At 34.9% G+C, this 21,721-nt stretch overlaps 1 long non-coding RNA gene across 1 annotated transcript; it reads right to left on the reverse strand.

Moving 5' to 3' along the window:
- Positions 1-11,119: 11,119 nt before the first annotated feature.
- Positions 11,120-11,818, reverse strand: LOC113098517 (uncharacterized). Its single transcript, XR_003289031.1, has 3 exons — positions 11,682-11,818; positions 11,332-11,456; positions 11,120-11,204 (listed from the first exon to the last, which is right to left on the reverse strand). It is a non-coding gene; the product is annotated as an uncharacterized LOC113098517 (long non-coding RNA).
- Positions 11,819-21,721: the final 9,903 nt, after the last annotated feature.

A 21,721-nucleotide genomic window follows, 5' to 3' on the forward strand; every position in this document is an offset into this window, starting at 1 on the left:
GTCACATGTACGGAGAGTGCAAGTGACATTGTAATTTCGTTTTTTTTTTTTTTTTTTGTCTTCATCACCTGGCTACTGTTGTAAAATGTTGAGAGATTCAAACAAAAAGTTATCAATAAATAGAACAAAATACAAAAATAAAGACTGCAAGAGACGTAGCAGTCAAAATTGTTCTTAAACATAACATTGTGGAAATACAAACCAATATATGTATATTTTCTTACCTTGCCAGCAGACATCACGGAGGTGCAGTAAATTAAACCGTGTAGATTCTCTCTGAGGCAGAAGTTGTCATAGTTTGGTAATCTTCTCTAGTGGCGTTCTATTCGTTCCCTTTCCTCAGCCACAAGGTAACGACCTCTCCACATTTTCCCGCCATTATGATGGATTCTTACTTCCGTTTGGGTGTGCTTGTGTTCCGGTATTTAGCGCGCATGCGCACAGCAGCGATTGCTTATTATTAAGGTGTGTTTATTGTTTGTTTAAACTGGTGTAACTGTATTGATGTAAATTGATGTGAGCATATTCCAACATAAAAAAGTTGTGTGAACGTTTTACTTTGCTGAATTCTGAAGCATATGAATTAAAAGCACCAGACCTTAAAAGCTAAACTTAGGGTATAAACCACTGATCTATATATATAACTGGATCGCTCATCGCGTTCTAAACTGCCAACAGGCAGTGAAGCCACCGGACGTGTTCGATCCGCCATCTTACTAATCCCTACCAGCAGAGAGCACCATTGAGTTACATTCAAACCGCTGTCCTAAAATAACTCTATTTGAAGCTGATCAGTCAAACGGGACTCGTTTGTATGTTATGTGTAATGAAGTAATGTTTACTTCAGATGTTATCTGCAGTGTTTACGGTCTTTTGGGACAGGATAAGCGATATATTTAAATCGTGTAGGTGGGTGTGTCTGCTGCGCACTGACGACACAGGTAACTGATCGAACACAAAAATGGCTTATTTCTTTATGAACAAAATTATTCAGGAATTATTAAACGAACGTATTAGTATCAGAAATGGATTTTAATATATTATAATGAATTATACAATTATAATAATAATATTTCTCTATAATGAAATAAAATGTTTAAATTTACTATCTGGGAAATAAAGCTTTGTATTTATTTCTTAAATCCGTACTGTATATAGTCAGTTATTTATCTGAATAAATTCAGATTTCAGAACGAACACTTTGTAGTTTGTTATATGTGTTGAGGTCGTGTCCGTCTGATGTTTATCATGTTCATGATGCTCACTACTGTAATGAACGTAGCTTTTTAATAAGTAGGGGAAATTCCCGACACTACCACATTTGAATGAAATAATTGTAAAGGATAATAATAATGATAATATAAAATATAGAAATAAATGAAGATTAGAGTGTAATCATGAAAAGGCTCACTTACATTTAAAGTCTGTTTATAAACTACATAGAATTGGGACTTTGTATTTCAGAATTTTGCATATTGGACTTCAGTAAAATGCCACTTCTAAGGCAGGGTTTGGCCAATAGGAGTTTGAGAGGGAACTGCATGGAGAGGGAACTTGTTCACAAGTTAATGAAAACCTAATAATTGATGAAATCATAAGAATGTAAAATAACAATAAGATAAATAAATAAAAAATAAAATCAATTTTAAAAAATCCTACTAAAAACATTTTAGTAATTTACCTGCATGTCATGTGACAATTAACCCACATCAAAGAACTATGGAAAGGGTGGCAATATGGATGCCTGCAACCCGGGGGCTAGTGCTTTTAAACGGTCTCGTCTAAAACCAGAGATCTACGGGACGACTGATGGCAAAGTAATAGTGGAGGATGAGTTACTAAACTTCCTTGCTGTGAAAATTAAGACCCTAAGCCAGGATGAGATTGTCTTATTGGCTACAAACACGTTTGACCCTGAGCAGGGGCGGACTTTACCATTAGGCAAAGGTCGGCAATTGCCTTGGGCCCCGAGCTACCTAGGGGCCCCCAAAATGCCCCATTAACTTGCTTAAAGATTTTTTTTTTTTTACTTCGTGCAAAATATATATTTGTAAACTCCATTTGCGAAAAATGGCATCAAATCATTAGTATCGCAGACAGGAGGCCCCCCCCCACCTCACTACATTGGACTATTCCATTATTTCACTTACTGCGCATCTGCGAAAGTGACAAGGCTGTAAAGCGCCAAAAAAAACTGACGAAGAAGTGATTGACAGTGATAGACAAAGTGTACAGAGAGAGAGTGTTGACAGTAAAAATGAAGCGAAGCTACCCAAGTGGTGCTGAAAAAAGGAAGAAACAGGAGGAAATCAAAAAGTTTTTAGCAAAATTGCCGAAGGTAACAAACTTTTTTGTGATGCCCGGCCCCGCTGACAATGACAACAACGCTAACACCATCATGACTGTTAGCATTGCTGCTAGCGTGGAGGAGCTACCCGTTTCATCACAAAAAAGATGAACAACTAATTCCAATGAACAACTAATGAGTACTAGCAGTCATTAGCCGCTTTTCCACTGTCGGCCCAGTGCGAGCCAGGGCTTAAAGCGGGCCGGGCGGGGCTCATAGCCCCGGGCCAGTAGCACCAAGGCCAGAATAGCGCAGGGTTTCCACAGTGGAGCTTGAAGCACCGCTGCATGTCACTAAAACACGCCCTTTACACGCCTCTCAGAACAACGTCATGCAACCTCATCATTTCACCATTAAAGAGAAGTTATCAGAAAACTAAGAAATAAGTCCCTGGAACATGTGCGATCACAAAACAAACATGATAAAAGAGGCCGTTTGTTTGCATGCTTTGTTATATATTCATAAATACACACATAAATACACTTATTTCTATTTTATTTATTTATTTTTAACGCTTATGAAAATAGCCTGCTTATTCAGTCGAGTCTGTTTCTGTTTATTAGCCACAGTATAGCCGTCACATTTAGAATGAATGATAATATCTCTATTTTTATAAAAGCTCCCGAACAAAAAACATTATTAGGCTATATTCTTTTTTGATAGGCAACGTGAGATAAACTCTCGAGACGAGGCTTGTGACAGATAATATAAGTAATAAATACACGATTGTGACAGAGAATAAGAAGCTGACGTCTGATTTCTTCAAGCAGTCATATTTTACCATGTTTACTATGGTAATATGTTTAGCGTGCATATCGTTTTCATCGCTTATAAATATTTCTGCCTTGTATGGTGATTATCCACATTGGATCAAGTTATTTCAAACACTCGCTGCTGACTGAAAGAGAGTTTTGAGCTCGACTTATTCAAAAAAAGTGTTTAATGCTGGTGTTAAAGCTATTATGTTTATGAAATGATCCTCAGCGCAGACTCGCTATTTTTATAAAAGCTCCCGAACAAAAATCATTATTATATTTTGAAGTTATGCAACGTGGAGCTAAACTCTTGAAACGAGACGACAGATAAAATGTTACTTAATAAATACACAATTGTGATAGAGAATAAGAAGCTGACGTCTGATTTCTCCAAGCGGTCATATTTAACATGATTACTGTGTAACGTTAATGTTTAGCGTGCATAGTCTTTTACATCGCTTATAAATATTTCTGCCTTGTTTAGTGATTATAATCCACATCGGATCAAGTTATTTCAAACACTTGCTGCTAACTAAGAGTGAGTTTTGAGCTCAACTTATTTTAAAACGTCGTTAATGCTGCTGTTAAAGCTGTTATCTTTTTGAAATGATCCGCGCTGACGCTCTCCAGACACGGAGAAACTCCGCCTTTGTTCATAACCCCTCCTCTAGCCCCAGCTGGCCCGCTTTGGCCCAAGGATTTCGTCGGGCCAAAAAACCCTGGCCTTTGGCCCCGAGGAAGCCCCGGCGAGGCACGATCAAGCCCCGGAAGTGACAGTGGAAACGCGACTGGCCCTGGCACGCACTAGCACGCCCGGTCTTAGCTCGATAGTGGAAAAACGGCTATTCTGACCAATGTGTTACACTTGAACTTGAAGATGACCAAGCACTCTGGCCAAAACATCTCACTGACAAAGAGCGCTGCTCAATAGTGCAGAGAGGCCCAGTTCAGAGCAAGGATATAATTTATCCTTTTTATTTTTCTTCTTTTTTTCTTACTGATACAACTCCAGATGTCTATACATCATTGCTGTGTGAAGACTGCTGAAGAGAAGTAACAAGTAGGGCTTTTTTTTTTTTAAATAAGGATTGACAAAAGGAGGGAAACAAGAGATGTAGAGGGCCCCATGTCTGTGTTTACCTTGGGCCCCAAAATGTCTAAATCCGCCCCTGACTCTGAGGCAATTGAAGCCTCCAAGAAAGTTTTGTTTGAGCTCTGTCCGGGAACCTCGCAGAGATGTGTTGCATACAAAGGGCAGCACAAAGACGCCAACAACATAAAACTCTGCCTTAAAGTACTGAATGAATGTGGGTCTAATATCCCTAGATTTGTTTCCTATTACTTGGATGAGCTCCCTCCGGTAACATTCTCGAGTCTAGATGTCTCCTGTTTGCTTCGGAGAATGGAGCAGCTTTGTGCTGAAGTGGGAGCTCTAAAACACATAACCCAGCTCCAGACGGGTGTTTGTGAACAAGTTCGTGCTGAAGCTGTGGAAATCAACCACCGGGTATCTGTTCTGGAGTGTAGATCTGGCAACCCGACTGCTAGTGCTGTTGCTGCTGCTGGGATCTCTCCAGGATCAAAGAAGGCCTTTCACCATGGCCCGGGGAACGCTAAGGAGCTGACGCCGGGTGTGCAAGGTGGCGAACATGCGATGGCTGTGGAGCAGGGAGTTGAAGGCTTTGTGGACCTGCACATAATGGGAGACACATTTGCGTGCTGTCCTGAACCGGTGCAGTGCAGACGCGAGGGGACTGTCGCGGTGGATGCAGCTACGGGGAAGGATCCTGCTGGGTCAGTGTCTTCCACTGGCTCTCCAAGTTGGAGTAAAGTTGTGAGAAACGGCCGGGCTCGGCAGAAGACAAAGTCTGTTGCTACAGCCTTGGGTGGGCATGCGACTACCGCGGGACGTAAAAGATCTGGCCCAGCTTCAATCATCGGCACTGGAACCGTGAGTACTATTAAAACTGTGAAGACCAAAATAGTGAGTGTTTTTGCAACAAAATTTTCTCCAGAACTTGATGCTTGCTGATACACTTGCTGATTATCTTAAAAGTAAACTTAACAGAGTGGTCACCTGTCAAAAAATAGATAATGCACGTAGCAGGGTTGGCTCTTTTAAAGTGACTGCTGAATGTAATGATATTGGTGAAATGTACACTCCTGAGCTCTGGCCAGAAGGAGCTCTAATAAGGCGTTTTTATGAGCTACGTAAGGCCAGTGTTGTTGGTTTTTGTCGTGTGTCGTCCGAAAGGGAGGTAAATGGGCACTCTGGTGTTGACCCGTCAGCATGAAAATGTCAATTCGGGTACTGCCTTACAACTGCCGTGGCCTGCGCCTGGGACAGAGTGCAGGGGATAAAGCTTGACGTTCTGTGGTGGACAGTTTGCTTGTCGAATGTGACATCTTATGTTTGCAAGAGACTTTTATTGCTAAACAAGATTTAGAGAAACTGAACACTCTTAATGAAAACTTTCTTGGAGTGGGAGAGTCAACGACTGATCTTAGCAAGGCTATAGTCAGAGGCAGAATCCCAGGTGGGGTGGCTGTGCTCTGGGATAAAAAGCTTGATGCTGTGATAAAACCGATCAGGCTTGATGTTGACTGGTGTATTGGTATACAATATACTTATAAATGTAATAATTTTGTTATTTTAAATGTTTATACTCCATATGAGTCTAGTGAGAATGAGGTTGAATATTTAAATAGACTGGCTTTTATAAATGCTTTTATTCAAGACAATAGCATCTGCAGTGTATATGTTGTTGGGGATATGAATGCTGATATCAATGACAGTAACTCATTATTTGCTAAGCATCTGATCTGCTTCAGTGAAGATAATAACTTCACTTTATCAAGTAGAGTACTGTTGCCTGCAGACAGTTATACATACATAAGTGAAGCCTGGCACTCAACATCATGGCTTGACCATTGTTTTAGTACAGCTGATGGGCATGCAGCCATAGAGAATATGCGTATTAAGTATGGGGTCACAATAACAGATCATATACCTTTGACCCTCACAATTAACATTAAAGAATTACCATCTACAGTCAGCAACAACAATGCTATCAGTGGTAATGTGAGTACTAAATTAGACTGGTCAACTCTTTCTGAAGAGGATCTTTTGGCTTATTATACTAATACAGACCATTATCTAAGTAATGTTTATCTGCCCAGAGAAGCTATTATGTGTAAGGATGTCAACTGTCAGATTGAGGAGCACAAGAGTAATCTATGTGTCATGTATGATGATGTTGTGGCTGCTCTGTTGGAGGGTGGTAAACCTCTTCAAAAACACAGGAGAAACAGGGCCTATAATATTAGACCAGGATGGAATGAGCATGTAGCACCATATCACACTGAAGCTCGGGAAGCTTACAAGCTTTGGGCCCTGGCTGGGAGACCTAGGCAGGGCCCTGAGCTTGAGAAGTATGCTGTTCGTTTTATATCTAGAAATGAGCAAGCCATGAGGGCTGACTCTATGGCCAGTAAAATGATGAGCAACAATATTACTGACTTTTGGAAGGAGGTGAGGTCCCTCAATAACTGTAAATCTTCCCTTCCTTGTACGGTTGAAGGAGTCTCCGGAGAAGATAATGATGTTGAAATATGGAGACAGCACTATAGCTCCCTCTTTAATTGTTTAAAACATGATCCACACGTGGAGGACTCTGCTATCAGTAATGAATCAATAAGTATTCTGACACATGAGGTATTTGGTGCCATATGGAAATTACCTAACAATAAAGCATGTGGTATGGATTCAATAACTGCAGAGCATCTGAAAAATGCCAGTCTTAGGCTTGCTTCCCTCTTAGCAATCAACTTTACTGGTTTGTTGATCCATGGCATACTTCCAGATTCAATGTTTTCTATTCTGCTTGTCCCAGTTAAGGAAAGAATCCTCCTTGATAGAGTGAGTGGGTATATCTCTTCCCTGGATAATCAGTTTGGATTTAAGCCAAACCATGGCACAGACATGTGTATTTATGCTCTTAAGGAAATAGTGAATTTGTATAAGTCTAAAAATTCCACTATTCTCATGTGTTTTATTGATGCCTCCAAAGCATTTGATCGAGTGAATCACAAACAGCTTTTTATTAAGCTAAAGCAAAGGGGAGTCCCTGGGTATATTGTGAGGGTTCTTGCCTATTGGTATGCCCACCAGCAGATGCATATCCGCCCCCTTTAGAGTGTCCAGTGGTGTTAGGCAGGGAGGAATCTTGTCCCCTGTCTTAATTAATTTATATATGGATGAACTGTCAAGGAGACTTAATGGTTGCAACACTGGCTGTATGATTGGTGGCATGCTGGTGAATCATCTTATGTATGCAGATGACCTTGTTACTTTTAGTCCGAGTAGTGCTGGGCAGCAGGAGCTTCTTAATATATGCTCTGATTATGGGGTGGAATTTGATATAAAATACAATTCCAGCAAAAGTGCTGTTTTAATATGCAGAATGAAACAGGATAAATTGCTTAATTTTCCTGTGTTCATGCTAGCCAATAATTGTCTTGAGGTCTGCAAAAAGATTAAATACCTTGGTCATTGTATTGCAGATGATATGAATGATGATGATGACATATACAGACAGTGTTATAAGTTATATGCACAGGCAAACACCATAGCACGTAAGTTTAGTTACTGTTCTACTCGAGTTAAAGTGGCTCTGTTCAAAGCTTACTGTACACCTCTCTGTACAGCCCATCTGTGGTCTTCTTACAAAAAATCTACCATGCAGAAGTTACAAGTTGCCTACAATGATGCAATGAGAATTTTACTCAAGGTTCCCAGAGGAGGAGTGCTAGTCAGATGTTTGTATCTGTAGGAGTAACCACACTGAAAGCACTTTTAAGACATTTGATGTTTAAATTTATGCAACGTCTGGATGAGTCTACTAACAGTATCATGGTGGCACTCTCAAATCCCTTAGTGAGTTGCTACAGGTACACATCCAGACTGAGAGTGCATTGGCTGAAATGTCTGTATGTATTTTTTAATTATTGTATTTGGTTTTTTTTGCTTTTTTTTCTTACTGATTGTTGTTTGTTTGTTTTGTTTGTTTTTATCTGTCCTGTCTTGCGTGGCTTTTGGACATGAGTCTGGCAAATAAACTGAATTGAATATGGACAATAACCACAAATGTGTAATCATTGTTAATTATCTTCAAGGTTAAGTAAACATTTTAGGTTTTGCTTGAGCAAGCAATTTTTGCAACACTCATTCTAGAGCACTGTCCCATTTTTAGATGTATTCAGTGTGTTGCAAGTTGTAGAGAAAAAAACAACATTATTTTTGAAACAATTTGGTTACTCTTTATTTTAAGGTGTCCTTAAAATATTTCTCCAGAAATATTGAGGGTATATTAAAAATATAATTAGTAAGTTAAATACTTATTTATTTTCATTAAATAAACTAAAATAATATGTACATTTTACACAAATTACCTGTTGGATTTAAAAAAAAAAAAAATTTCACCTGACCCACTCAAAATATCACTTCATAGAGCTCTCGGAACTCATAAAAAATATCTTACTTTGTGTTCCAAAGATGAATGAAGGTCTTACAGGTTTAGAACGACATGAGGTTGAGTAATTAATGATATAACTTTTTTTTCTATGAACTATCCCTTTAGGCTTTGTGTTGAATGCTATTAATCATCTTCCCCTCAGAATAAACAGAGACAACCAGGCTGATATGTAAATTGCATATTTAATATACTTTAAACCCAAATAACATTGAAATATAACAGCAAATCTTCCCCTGATGAATGTATGAATTACAAACCATTTTATGCATGTATTATTATTATTATACTATTCGCTTAAAAAACTGTAGCCCTACACATTAATAAAATTCTGCTTATATAGTGGCGTAGCCACGGGTGTGCCAGGGTGTGCCTGTGCCACCCACAGTGGCAGCTGGCACACCTAAAAATAGATGCAGAATTATTTTTTATAGTCTCTATAAAAATTGTTTTCATAAACTTGGCCTTATGTTGTTTACTTAGAATATATATTTTTTTAAATCAACCCTTTCACGCGTAAATTACAAATATTTTAACCGACCCCTTGTTTCCATGGCGACGCGTCATGATTGTCACGTGATAATTACAACACATGATGTAAAAAGCTGTGCCCAACAATCAAAGACAATGAATATGATATATAAAGTGTATAATGTGATTAATACACTATCTGGGATGTACGAAACTCCTCAACACTCCTTTTCATGTTCTTATCTTGAATAAGATCTGTTTTACTAAGCGCCGTCCCTGTTGCTGGATCGTTCTTGTGTCTGCAACAATAAAACATAAGTTTCTGTCAGAAAATCTTCCTAACACATATGCATACTGAAGGTAGAAGACAACAATAAAGCAAGGCATAACATTTGATGATCACTACAGGTAGATCAAACCCACTATCTGACCAAGTACAACTGCATTCTTTTTAAACTTTATACCAAATAATCAATGTGTCAAGTGGATTATGAACATTATATGTTTATGATACTCTCTTCCATTATCATGCCTTGTCTGTCCCCCTTTTGCAAATATGAGTGAAGAGCACTTTGAGATACCATAACAATTCAAATGTGAAACATTTGTGAAAACTCCACATGAACAGCAAAAACACAAGACACAATGCCTCTCTGGCCATATATAAATTCAAACTCTTTATGGACTAACACTTAAAAAAAATCGGAAACCGCTCTTAAGAATAAATACCAGTGTCAACGAAATGTACTTTTTCAGAGATTAATCCACTGAATCTTACGTCTTAAGATATTCCTCAATGGATCTTCGCTCGTACACACATCCATCTTTGGTCTTGACAGGATCAATGAACATCTTCCTTGACAAGGGGCATACCAGGTGAGGAGGCACATGAACATTGCTTTCTCCTATATATTGCTGAAAAACAGGTTGAAATACAAAAATAATGGCAAACAAAAATCAATAGTACGGAGCCCCACACATGACATGCAAGAAAAAGAAAAATTGCATGATTTACTAATTCTTTTCCACAATGTACTAAGACGTGCACACGATCACTATCACGTTCCCTCGATTTACTATTGCGTTTCCTTGATTTGCTAAATCGTGTGCACTAAATATAGCCTAAATATAGAAAGTTTACAGAGCTCGGACGTAATACATTTATGAAACACAATACAATAAAATACAAATTGGACTAAAAAAAAATTAACAAAAGGGGCTGCAAGAACATTTTCATATTTTATTGCCCTATTTCCTATCCACCTTTTTCCTCAACGCGGAAGTAAGCCTATGGGTGAAACTTCCATTTCATTAGCCGCCATAGGTAAATAACGAGGAGAATAACAATGTGCAGTAAACGATAAAATCATTTGCAGTACAAACCAGTGTGTTCTTAATTAAGATAACATATTAAAATAATATGATAGGATACATCAATTGGCAATATCAAGCAGCAAAACTAACTGTTTTGTACAGCTAAAAATAGCTGGATGCAAATGAGACCAGAAGCTTTACCCATATAATTTACAAATGGCGGCGGCCATTTTTATGTCAGGAAAAAGGTGGATACATACATTCATACATACTGTACATACATAGATAAATGCATTATATTAACAGGCCTATATGATTTAAAATATATATATATATATATTATATTCCAATAATACAAGTCTCAAAAAAATAAAATAAAAGTTCTCTGACTAAAACCTCAGGGTTTCAAATGTTGAGAATAACAAAGTACCTCTTCAATTAATTCCATGGACTGGCATGCATGAACAGCAGTGTCATCTTTAGCCGCTTGCTCATAGATTTCTTTGCTAGTATGGAATTCCTCTGCCAATACACTGTTCATTTGTACAGTTCAATGCAAAATGAATAAATAAATAAATAAATAAATAAATAAAAATGGTAATGGTAATGTGAAATCACCAGATAAAGATTAAGAGGATACCTGTCTAGTGGATCATCAGCCTCTGGGAGTATCAGAAGTCCATATACAGCATCCAAGATCTCTCTCATAGTAACATTAGCTGAGTAATATCGATCAAATATGTTGTGGCAAATCCTTCCCACACTGTTGATGTTGCAATGGTAGATCTATACTGCAGTTAAGTACAAAATGCTAAATAATTTTTCCTGGGAGTTCTTTGCTCTACTTTAGATGTATGAAAAACAGAAATCAGTTTCTGAAAATTACTGGGGCACTTCTAAGGCTTAAGGATACAGGAGTATAGAACCGAACAACAGGTGGTTTCACTGGATAATCACGACCAAACTGACAATACAGCTCAAAGGTTCCATTCTCATAGGGTGTTTCCGGCGGTCCTTTCATGACAATCCTCCAAAAAGCTGAAATATATTTTAATGCATGTAACCTAGTTCAGTTTAGCCCAATTGTTTATTGTTCAATATTATTTATTTATTGGTCAAATTATAGACTATTATCGACAAATATTGATAAAAAGATTAGAAACTATTAATATGCTTAATGGATAAAAAATCCAACAGCAGGAGTAATAGCATGAACTGTCTTATTTTGACCACTCATATAAAAGCAGATTTAATAATACTTACTGAAGTCTGTTTCAGAGGGATACACAGAACAAAATGGATGGGGATCACAGTGAAGACTCTTCAGTTCTTCTATGATCCGTTTATCTTTCTCCATGAAGCGGCCTGTCTTGCATTCTTGGATCTTCTTTTTAAGTACACTAATAAAGAAATTAATACTTAGAACATCAATTCACATTTACTAATTAATTTAAGAAAAGAACCATGATATAAGTGTTTAAGTGATAGTCATCAGACCACTCATTATGCATCAGATCAAATTATTATTTATTTTAATGATGGGCATTAGTGGGTGAAAATTTTGACTGAGGAAATCTGAACTATTAAATAAAACAAAAAGAAGTTATTTGAACTTTTGTTAAATTTGTTAAATTACTCTAGAAACATCCACCTGTAGAGGCTGAAATTTTTTCGGGATTACCGCGGGTCACGGGAATCACACGGGAATCACGCGTTATTGGGAACAAAATAGGCTTGTTTGAGATGCGTCTTGCCTCGCCTGAAATGTAGGAGAGAGTAGACGGCTGCAGTAAGGGGAGGGGTCAAAAAAAAGACCTTTAAAGTCGGACACTTCCTGAATCTCGCTGTTTTGTCGCCCGGAAACGTCAGCAATGGAGGAGAACACGTTCGCGTTTTTATCACAGACGAACTGGATGTAATCGAAATACCACTGTTTTGTCATGATGTGCAGATAACGTCCAGTATTTATTTCAAACTATGCAAGTGAAAGCTGTTTTGTAGCAAACATTCTTCAGAATTTCTTCCCTTGTTTTAAACCAGACCCTGACACTTCTCAGATGAAACCACACAAAGATGAGGCATAATGGCTAAACAGTCCATTTAAATATGTATGTGTGCATGTATATTTTTAATGGATTGATTTATTAATTCACACAAACATACAATAGAATAGAGTGAAAATTACAACGAGGAAGAATTCTAATAAAAATATAAATAAAATAAAATAAAATAAACGCATGTCCTAATTCTTAACTTCACTATGCAGAGGATTATTCAGCATACCACATTTACAAATTATGACAAAGGCTCTATCAGTCTTAGAAAAGGCATGCATAAATAGCTGCACAGGAAGTGTACCCTTTGACTTGAATAAGGTACTTTTTTGTACCCTACAGGATGTGTACACAAAAGGTACTTCTAAGTACCCCATGGGAACACGATAGGACCTTTAATGGTACATTTGTGAATGTTGTACCTTAACTATTACTTTATATGACAATGTACCTTTTCAAATGGCACATATATGTACCTTTCACCATGCATATTTCATTGTGTACCCCTTTTCTTTGGAAAGGTACTTTTTGGTACTCAGCTGGATACATGTTTGTTCCTTTGCTGACACATTTGTGAACTTTGTACCTTAAAGTACTTAATTGTACCCTCACCGTACCTTTATTTCTGAGAGTGTACATTTTAACAGCATTAAGGTAAAAATGTATATATAATTCAATGGTACTATTTAGAGATCAGTGATCAGTGATTTTAGACACGCTTTTTTATGTTTTTACTAAGTCCATGTAATAAATGCACATCCTTAAATAAGCCATGCATAACTTCTGATATGACTTGTTTCAGGAGTGGCCAAAATTGAAAATTACATTTTGACATATTCCTATCTTGAACCAGATCCAAAAATCTCACAGCCACTGCGGTCAAATATTGAGATAAACTTTAGAAAGTATCATCTATTTATATTAAATTAATATATTAAATTGGTGTCTTCTCTGATACCCATTATGTGACCATTATTCAGCCAATTAATTTCAATCTGCTTAACGTGGCTCAATGCATTAAAAAGACCATTTTTACCATTTTTAAAAGACCAAACTCAGTAAACACATTTTTATAAAGCATTCTATTTACAGATAAGCCAAGTTATGGGAGGAAAATGCTTAACGCGTAACTAAATGCATTGCGTTCATTGCGGGGTGCAGCTGGGTGTACTTGCAAAACACAGCATGCTAATGAGGCGTCTTCTTATTCTTTCTTTATGGCGGATCGCAGACTTATAAGTGCATTACTGCCACCTATCTCTCAAATTGACCATAATTAAATAATGTCCAATTTAGACTACAAGTTAACTTTCAATTGTACACTCAGTACCTCTCTGTCCTTGCTACTTTCTCAGTGATTTGAGCAGGAAGCTTCCTTTCTGGTTTTTCATCGTAGCCATTAGTGGCAGAATGTTTGATCAAGTCTTCCTAATTAAAACAAATGAAAAAAAAAAGTTATTTTCAGAAATCCTCGGTTCTATGTCAGACTTACATGTATACTGAGGATATAGAGGCTATACAGAGACTTTTATTTAAAAGGAAAAAAGTAATATTTAATACTTGTAATTTTCTGTTAAAGGTAAGTAGGTAACGTAATGGCTTTTACTTCATACTGTACCTCTGTTTTTATTGAAGACACAGGTACCCTTGTTCTCTCTGCCCTCAGCTCCATGGACAAGACAGTTTCCATCTCCAAAAGCTTAAGGGCAGCCTTTGCCTTTTCTGGCTTAAAGCAATATCCACCTAAAACAAATTAAGAGAGCCACAGTGATCTTTCAAGCACTTTCAACTTTAGAATAATTTTAACAGTGAGGGTGATGTCACCAACAAGTGCATATTCCTTTGGGTTTCTAACTACACCAGGTTAAACTGGATGGACCTGGTTAGGTCTAACAATCAAAAACAACATATTTATCTCGAGAGCAGTTGCTTACCTGGATCCAACATTGTAAACATTTGCTTATTGTTTAAGGCTTATTATTGTTTGTGTATGTATGTATTAATTTATTTATTTGAACCATTCATGTGAGCTGTAAATGCTATGAGACTAATTACTCTGAAATCACATGACACACATCCTCACATACTGACAACTCTTAAGGCTAAACCGCCTCAAACCCTTAACTGTCTGTCCTGAACTGTCACATCAAAAACAGTACTGAACATGAAAGACCCCTTTTTTATGTGTGGCTCAGTTATAAATAATTTAAATTTTAATTACTTAGAATTTTCATCTTACTGGCTCTTTAAAATTTATGGTAACACTTTTTAACAACTTACCTTATAGATTTTATTTTATTAATTAATAATGTGTTCAAACATATATATATATATATATATATATATAAATCTCTATAATAGTTAATATTACAAATATTTTACATTGATTTTGTGGCTTAAAATAATGAGTAGAAGAAAAAAAATATATATATATTATCACACAAACCTGTTACATAGCTGATTCCATGTAGAACAGTATTCTTTGCCCTGCCAACAAGAACAGCATCAACCACAATATTTTTGTCCATCAGTTGTCCGACAACAGAGACTGGATTATTTTTGGATCTGTAGATTAGACAAAAAAAGTTATCATTATCATTTTAGTTGTGTAATAACATTTTGAAAGTGAAATGTGATATTTCGAAGTGATCAATTTAAATTGTATAATAATAAATATATATATATAAGACACACCTGATATCGTTTCCATCTGTCAAACACAAGATGCGACATCTGCAAGCTGGAAACCTTTTCTTGATATCATCAAGCTCTGAGATACCATGAACAAGTGCATCATATAACCTTGTGTACCCAGATGCTTCAATACCATGAACTTGCTCCTACACGTAAAAAATAACAAAGAAATTAGTATACAAACAGCATTTATCATCACTACTAGATTCTTAGTAGTTATTTCTTTCTTTAATTAAGATAATGGTGCAGTAATCAGGACAAAAATACCTTGAAGGTTTCCAGATTTTCAGTGAATTTCAGAACAGTTTTCACTTCTTTGTTAAAGACCACAAGGCAGATGACATGTTCAAAATCATATGCCATACTTCGGTTTGAAAAGCTGTCAAAGATTTGCTTGACAGCGTCAATCCGCTTCATTTGACTGTCAGTGTCATAACATTCTCTCTTCATTGAAGAACTTGCATCGAAGAGCACCTGATAAGAACATTAATTAATTTAGCATGAGCTTGTATGTATATTATTAAAGCTATATGCTGTAAAATCCCTTTATGCACCCAGAGTTTCTTAAAGGAAGTGAAATGACTCAACACTTAATCACTTTAAGTGAACATACAAATTAAATATTTCATATACGTAGGTTAAATAAGTGTATTTCTCAGAGTCTGGAATAACAAAATATTTTGGAGCACTGTGGCTTTCCTCTCAAATGTAGTTATTATTATTATTATTATTAAATAAGTTATTATTACTTATTATTTACTTATTCATTTATATTGTTCATCACAATGTAAGTTGTGGTCATCTGGTGATCAAACAGAAAACTGTACCAACCAAACTGCAGTATCAGATTTCAGTTAGAGACCATACCCATCCAAAAGTGTGGAAAACATTACAGTACATCAGAGGAAAATCTTCTCTAGTTCACAATACTTACCACAATTGCCTCTTTGGGGGTTTTACTGACATTGAAGGAGTTGTCGGTTCTGGTATCCTTGAGCCTGAATGGGTTAAAAATATATATATTTATACAATTTGTACCATAAACCAACCATACAAATAGATGAAAGAGCTGGGTAACACTTTGTAATACCGTCCTGTTATAATAAATTGTGTTTAAATAATAAACTGTCATTTATAAATTATTAGTTAATGATGAACTAATCATTTACAAAACATGACTATACATTCATTAATGATTAATGAGTGGTATGCTGACGATTTACAAATGTGTTGTAATTTATCTTAAAAAAAGTTGAAATCATGAAATAAATCATACTGATCATTAGTAGATGGTTTTTATGTTATTAGTTGATACACTCAAAAAAATTACTCTTTGGCTGAACATGATTCTTTCATGGACAGTGGTTCCACATGTTTGTACCATGTTATTTGGACATGAATAAATCAAGTTATAAGGAAATGTCTACTTTTAGTTGAGTTTACTCAGTTTGCTTTGGTTCATACTACATGAAATATCTGAGTAGAGATAATATGTTTACATCATGTAGAACCACTGTCCATGCAAGTTTAGCCAAAGTGTTATAAAATCATTAGCAAGTAAGATATAACTTTTCTTTACACATGATGTTAGTTGTTTGCAGTTTAAGGATGTTACTATGTGTACATCATGCACTAGCACTCTCCTTAAAGTTGCTAGACTAAACTAAAGTTTTAGACTTTCTTTTAACCAGGTCCTCAACCCAACCACAAGCTCCACACTTCACCACAATGGTAACTCGCACAAAATACAGCAATATAAAGTCTTTTAAAATGCCCACATAATAGAGCATTAGACATGAAAAAGTCTCCTTATCACATTTAATTAAAAACTGCATAAAATAACACTTTATTTCAAAATTTTCTCTCCCCTTATCCAGTCCTGTGCAAAGCATGATGGGAAGTGTAAAACTTATTTTGAAGTACTTGATTGAAACATGTTCTTTCAAAATGAAAACTTTATGTTTAACCAACAAGTGACAGTTTTAAGTCAGTTTAACATGACACAATCATGTTGAAATGAAAAATAGCCAAAATGCCATTAATTCAACATGAATTGTTCAGGTAAAGTGAACAAAACTGAAAATTCATTTTTTTGAGTGTACATTATTTATCACTTATAAATCATTGAAGTATTTATGTAAAAAAAATTGTATAATTATCTCAATAAACAATTGTCAATCATGCATAAATGATGAATAAACCATTGGTAAATGATCAGTATATGATTTATTGGCGAATTTGTAAGCTGGTCTGTGTTCAAAAGCACAAACATGCAGGTATTCTAAAGCACTATTTTTAAGAAGAGTAACTCATTTGTTTTGAAGTGGATAAACATTTATAAATGCCTTAGTCAGATGATTCCAGTGAGTTGTTTTAAAGCCTTTCACTCATCAGCACAGATGTGTGTTCTGTGTGGAGTGTGTGGAGTGATAAAGTTAACCACTTTTACCGGCTTCCACTGAAGCTCACATCAGGTGCACAGAGTTAAAGACTCTTTCTTTCTGCATCCCTTAATCTAAAGTGTAAACTATTCATCACTTGTAAATGTGTTACATATCATTTGTAGATCTTTCTTAAGTGTTACATATTTGTATATGACACACAAGTCATTTATAACACTTTTTAAATAAAGGGTTACCGAGAGATGCTCAGTAAAGACATTAGTTGTTGAAATCTTAATTCACTATGGGGTTCCTCTTGAAAAGTCTGATAGGTCTTTATATTGTTTCTTATTGAAATATTTTGACATTTTTCAAGGTATATGAAACCATGATCCACTATAAAATAGTAATAATTGTATTTTATTTTACATACATTTTTTTAAGTAAAATAAGGTCTGTGCAGGTATTTGTTAATTTTGTTAATTTATATTTAAGAAAGATATCAGTAGATTTTGTGAACAGACAAATATGTGCAATTTTCTGTCACAAAACCAACTGTTTTATTTTAACTGAAACACTCACGTAACAGCACTTACAGGTTTTCTATAATTTAATGCCAAGGAAATATAACACAAGTTTAGTGTTATCAACGTTCACCAACGATAAAAAAAATGGGGGTGGTGGGGTGACATGGAAGATGGGTGTAATGTAACATTTCATATAGTCCCTCGTTTCTTCTTACTTGGTCTCCTCATGAAATAGATTGCTCTAAGTGCTGATTGTTTTATACTCTGTTGTTTATTTATATTTAAAAAAAAATCAATTGATTGGATTCACTCTAGACCCCAATCACTCTCAAAGTTTTTGAATTTTGTATCTTAATATTTTAACAATGATTATAATATTTTTAAAGTAATGTTAGATAATTCTAAGACATTAGGTTAAATGTTAGATTTGGGTTTGGTAACATGCTTTATTGATGCATCTTAATCTCACCACATTATGAATTTGAATTAGCAAGTAATATATTTATGTGGAAAATAAATGTGTATCTGTAATATTTATAAAAATTACTTACATGTAAGTGGTGTGGAAAAAACTCTTGAACAATGTAAATACTTACTTTTCAGCTAGCTGAGTCACATTTCTTGTGGTTTCTTTTCCAGATAGACAGTCATAAACTTTAATAGCACTTGTTTGTGCTTTTTCTTTGTTCAAGTAAACGCCTAGATTATCTGTATGGATAAATAATGTTAGATCAGAATTTCTACATTTAATTATTTACAAAAAAAATACATAAAAAAATAATAATAATCAATTTTAAAACATTGGGGTATTTAGGTAACTCAAACCTAGCTGTATACTTCATATTGATAATTTTTTTTTTATCTTGTACATTTAAAGTTTAATCCATTCATTTAACAGCATATAAAAATTTGACCTTCACTGAGATACACCAATAGAGGACCCTCGATTCCCATATTTGCCAGTTGCAGTGGTGGTGTTACAATCAGGTGACTGTACCGTTTGACATCCTCAAACATGTCTGAAAATGTTTTCTTCCGTTCAATCTGAAAACTATAAAAATTTCTTTTTTTTTATATTCTTTTTTTACATATCCAATATCATATTATCATATATATTCATTTATATTTAAATACATTATTTTATATATAATATTTTTACATGTATATTTAATGAACAATATAAGTGTGCATCAAATTATATTTTTTCAAAATTCTAAATATGACATACTTGCAGCCTTGTGGAGTGCTGTCATGAGAGATCCAAAATGGAAACCTATCAAATGATGGCGGAAGACTAAACAAAATTTTCTCGATATCTGTAGCTCTTTTAATCGATGACTCCAGTAGATTCACCTCCTCACAGTTTGGAATTTTTACACCATCTAAAATAAAACCATATTAATAGTATTATGTATAAATTCTTGAGGGTTTAACAAATCATCCCAGTTCCAGTTTTTACCTGTGATTTTTTCCAGGACGTATGACCTATCAAAAACTTCTGATATCCCTGGTACTCTCACTGGCTCACACAGCCTCTTGCCCGTAGGATAAGCTTTCAAGGAAATTGTAGCATAGTTCTCCAGATCATTATTTTCATTCTGGTGAAAACACACACACACACACACACATACAGTAAGAACCATACATATTTAGATATTTAATTTTGGCTCTGTATGCCACTAGAATTTAATTGAAATTAAATAATCAAGGTAAAATTGAAGTGCAGACTTTAAGCTAATATAACATAAAATGCATAGGAATGCATAGGCCGCTGCTGGAAAAATGTGCCCTAAGCAGGATTGTATTGTTGTGCCTCCCTTCCTCAAATATGATTAAAAAAAAAAAAAAACACCTACTGCAGGGGTGAAAATGGATCTTTTATAAAATAAAAAAGTAAATACATTAATGAATAAATCGTATTATTTACAATTTACAATTGTAGCTCTCAACATTTACCTATGGCTATAACTTAATTACGACTCTAATTTATTTTATAGTCTCAAGCATTCAGAAATTATAGAGGCTGTGTCATCTATAACAAAAAGGTGGCCAAAAATATTTGAAATAAATGTTTAGCCAATAGGATTTGCTTGACCTGCAAATACCCTTTGGCTCCCTTTGCAGACATTTGTATTAACATGTTATGTACATAAATTGTTTATTTTGTATTAGCCTACATTATGTATTTTTAACAGTGTTAACCAATCATTGCCTCATTGTTTTTTTTATATAATGCATTTTAATTCACTTTAAAGGCTATTGATGGCTTCGGTCTGTTTTTATAACAACAACAACAACAATATATATATATATATATATATATATATATATATATATATATATATATATATATATTAATACTTCTTTGTTAATAATTATTTGAAGTAACAAAACCATGGTTAATTTTGCAGTTACCATGACTACAAGAACAATGATTTTTGGTGTTATTCTTGTTAAACCATGGAAAATTTTCATAAGGGAACCTGGAAAACCAGAGAGAATATCAGATGCATTGGTGGTGGTGAAATTATTTCCAACTCGCTATTAACGTCAACAGCCAAAAAAAAATAAAAATAAATAATAATAATAATAATAATAATAATAATAATATTATATATATATATATATATATATATATATATATATATATATATATATATATATATATATATATATATATATATATATTTATTTATTTATTTCACTGGAATGTGCCTGCAAGTGATATATGGGCCTTCTTTTTACTACAGGATTTACAATTTATTTTAATAAATATAATAAGGTGTGCATTGTAGTTGACACCTAAATGAACACATTACAGTTGTTTTAATGACTGTAAGTCCTTCTCCTCAAATGCTATTGAGCTTCAAATTTGAGTTTGGGCCCATTTGGTTGTGAAAAAGTAGCATAATTTACAATTTACAGTTTATTTTAATAAATATCAGAAATGTAAAATGTGTGCATTATAGTTGACAATAGATGAACAATTACAGTTGTTTTATGACTGTAAGTCATTGTCCTCAAATGCTATTGATGTTAGAAACGTGTAGGCTAGCCTATACTAGCCTAATATCGCATGTAACTTTAGACGCTCCCTAAATTAGCGAATATCGAATGTCCAACGTCAAGCCAACTTTATGCCTGTGTTTATTTATTTATTTTTCTCTATACCGGATTGATGATATCTTTTAACCAGGCACAGATGTCCATCCGTCAATTATGAACATTCAGCTGAAACATGAGGTGCGAGTGCGGATGGGGGAATGGTGAGGTTTTTTTTTTTTTTTTTCTGAGCACTGATGGTGCCCCCTTGGGAGTTGGTGCTATACGCAAACTACTCTGCGTATAGAGAGTGCCAGTACTGCATAAATATATAAATAAATAAAGATAAAATAGAGTTAGGTAAAATTTTGTGTGTGTGACAGCTACCATTGCTACCATTGCTGTAAATCTAGCAACAACAAACATAGCATAGACCAAGACTGTATATATTTTTAGTGATCAAAGCATTTTATACAGTATTAACAATATGATTTATTTACATCTAGACTTCAGACACAGCTTAAAAACACTTTGATGTAAGAAGAACTTATAAGTATCTTTTTGCCTTATTCAATATCATAAACATTATACTAAGTTGTGAATTG

The sequence above is a fragment of the Carassius auratus genome, unplaced genomic scaffold, assembly GCF_003368295.1.
Source record: "Carassius auratus strain Wakin unplaced genomic scaffold, ASM336829v1 scaf_tig00216571, whole genome shotgun sequence".
NCBI classification, from domain to species: domain Eukaryota; kingdom Metazoa; phylum Chordata; class Actinopteri; order Cypriniformes; family Cyprinidae; genus Carassius; species Carassius auratus.